This window comes from Rana temporaria, chromosome 5 (genome assembly GCF_905171775.1).
Source record: "Rana temporaria chromosome 5, aRanTem1.1, whole genome shotgun sequence".
NCBI classification, from domain to species: Eukaryota; Metazoa; Chordata; class Amphibia; order Anura; family Ranidae; genus Rana; species Rana temporaria.
Window position 1 is genome coordinate 245581095 of NC_053493.1, and position 3123 is coordinate 245584217.

At 43.1% G+C, this 3123-nt stretch overlaps 1 pseudogene; it reads right to left on the reverse strand.

Moving 5' to 3' along the window:
- Nucleotides 1–786: 786 nt before the first annotated feature.
- Nucleotides 787–2429, reverse strand: LOC120941218 (annotated as a pseudogene).
- Between the last annotated feature and the right edge of the window lie 694 nt (nucleotides 2430–3123).

Consider the following 3123-nt stretch of genomic DNA (forward strand, 5'->3'; position numbering starts at 1 on the left):
GTTCTAAATTATTTTTAAAGACTGTCTCTTGCACTTTCAGTGCGTTCACTTCACGTTTAAGTCAATCACGGGTGTTTATTATTACAGTCACAGTTTAGTGTTTATTTCTTAAACTGGATATATTTTGTTTATTATCACTGTATATCATTACATATGGGTTGTAGTAATGTATTTTATATAGTCAAATATGCACAGTTATTTGATAGCGCTGTTTTAATTTGTTGACACTCCTTAGAGAGTTTCATCATCTTACATTCTTTTTGTTCACTTATTATCTTCTAAACAGCAGCTAGGCATCATCCACTCCTCCATAGGCGCAACGGTGGGCGACTTTTTAGGGCGCATTCTATAGATCACCCATTGTTACTACCAGTAAAATTATCCCCATTTTTTTAATATTATGAAAGATAATGTTACGCCGAGTAAATTGATACCCAACATGTCACGCTTCAAAATTACGTCCGCTCGTGGAATGGCGTCAAACTTTTACCCTTTAAAATCTCCATAGGCGACTTTAAAAAACTCTACAGGTTGCATGTTTTGAGTTACAGAGGAGGTCTAGGGCTAAAATTATTGCTCTCGCTCTACCAATCGCGGCGATACCTTACATGTGTGGTTTGAACACCGTTTACATATGCGGGCGCTGCTCACGTATGTGTTCGCTTCTGCGCACAAGCTCGTCGGGACGGGGTGCGTTTTCTGGCTCCTAACTTTTTTAGCTGGCTCCTAGATTCCAAGCAAATTTGTCAACCCCTGTACTAAGGACAACATCGGGGCCTGACATCCCTATGGTTTAAAATAAGGATTGGTTGGGGGTGGGATTTTATATTCCTCCTGGTTTTCTTTAAACCCTTGTCCTATCTTCTGTAAATCCCTCCAAAGAATACCATATATTGTAGCATCAGGTGCCTCGTTCGGCTCCGTTGCCACCTTATCTGATCCAGGTTTTTGCTGTTCCTTCTTATGCCAAGGCTTCTTCTCACCCGTGCTCCTCCTAGGCAATTTACAGTCCTTCATTTCATGGCCTGTATTTCCACATCTGTAACACATGCCTGCAAATCTCACTCTACCTTTGCTTTTAACTACCTTCGCAATTCTTTTGTGGGGCCTATTGTCTTGATCTGTCTTCCGAACCCAGTCCCTTAATATGTTTATAAAGGTCAGTGCAATTCTGGTATGGTAATCAATACATGTGCATACTTATTAGCCAAAGAACACAGAAAACTACTGTCATCAGGAGACATATCAGGATAATTGTATGTGGCTTTATAAATGGAGAAGTATTCCCTGCAAAAGAGTATTGGATCAATTCCCCTCCTAAATGTTGTATTCTCTAGGGTGTCTGAACCCCTAGTATCTCTTCCTCCCATTATGCGCTGCATTTCCCTCATTCTATCTATCTAGTTCCCCCAATTCGAGATTAACTCGGGAGATAGACCTCTATGACTCCCGACTGGTGGTTGCAGGTTTTCACACCGTTGCAATGGAAGCCATGCGCGGAGGAGTGCGCATGCATCCCTATTGTTTAAAATGTACTGTGTCACCACAACTTTCAGCCTGTTCGAGAGACTAATGGGTGAAACACTTGTGTCAAATTTTCTCCCTGCTCCTGTGTCACAAAGGAATGTTTATCCTTGTTAGCACAACAATGTCTGTGCACTGTCTTCATTGCCTGTGCTTTCAAAGATAGAATGGCATGAATGGCAATGGCTTTATAAGCTAGCTGAGTTTTACATTTCTGTAACTCTCTCTTAAAGCGGTGGTTCACCCATAAAAACGACTTCCCCCTATTACACTGCCCCCCCGCATTACAATACGAATATGCCATTAATTTTTTTTTGGCTGCTGTACATACCTGGGTACAGCTATTCACCCGTGTCCTCCGGGTTGCGAGTCCCGCGGGAGTGGGCGTTCCTACCATGGCGATGATTGACGTTTTGACTAAAAAACGAGCTCCCCCCGTCGCGTAAGCAGCGTCACGATTGGCGGAAGGAGCCAAACGGCGAGTCGGCGCTATACTGCGCCTGCGCATCGCAGTTCGGCTCCTTTCGCCAGTCGTGACGCGGCTTACGCGATGGGGGGGAGCTCATTTTTTAGTCAATCACCGCCATGGTAGGAACGCCCACTCCCGCGGGACTCGCAACCCGGAGGACACGGGTGAATAGCTGTACCCAGGTATGTACAGCAGCCAAAAAAAAATTAATGGCATATTCGTATTGTAATGCGGGGGGGCAGTGTAATAGGGGGAAGTCGTTTTTATGGGTGAACCACCGCTTTAAGTATTTATAATGCAGTTTCATTCCCAGCCTCTTTCTTTTCTTTATAGATGCGATACACTGTTCCCTCAACATACCTGTTTCCTCCCATTTGTTCAATCTCTGCTCCAACAAGCCATTCTCAGTCACCAATTGTTCAATCTCATCCCTCATTTAATCACACTCACACACATTTGCGTCTGCATTCGCAGCTATCTTCTATCTTTCCTAATAATTCTGCTCTATCTTTATACCACTCTAATGCCGCGTACACACGGTCGGAAAATCGGCAAACAAATGTTCGATGAGAGCTTGTTGTCGGAAATTCCGACTGTGTGTAGGCTCCATCGGACATTTGCTGTCGGAATTTCCAAAAACAAAAATTTGAGAGCGGGTTCTCAAATTTTCCGACAACAAAACTTGTCGGAAATTCCCGAGCATGTGTACACAATTTTGCCGCACAAAATTCCATGCATGCTCAGGATCAAGCAGAAGAGCCGCACTGGCTATTGAACTTAATTTTTCTTGGCTCGTGTTGTACGTCACCGCGTTCTTGACGTTCGCAATTTCCGACAACATTTGTGTGACCGTGTGTATGCAAGACAAGTTTGAGCCAACAGCCATCGGAAAAAAAAATCCACGGTTTTGTTGTCGGAATGTCCGTATGCGGCATAATTCTTTTTGTTCCGCGACGTCTTTCATTTTCAACAACATGCATACAACATTGGCCATTCTCTCCTTCTTGCCTTTTTTTTAAGACTTTATATTTTGCGGCATCATTATGATTCTTACATTGTTTCAAGAGGTCATTGAATTGGTATGTTAAAGCATATTTTGTATAGTATCGAATTGAACACAGGCATTTTTT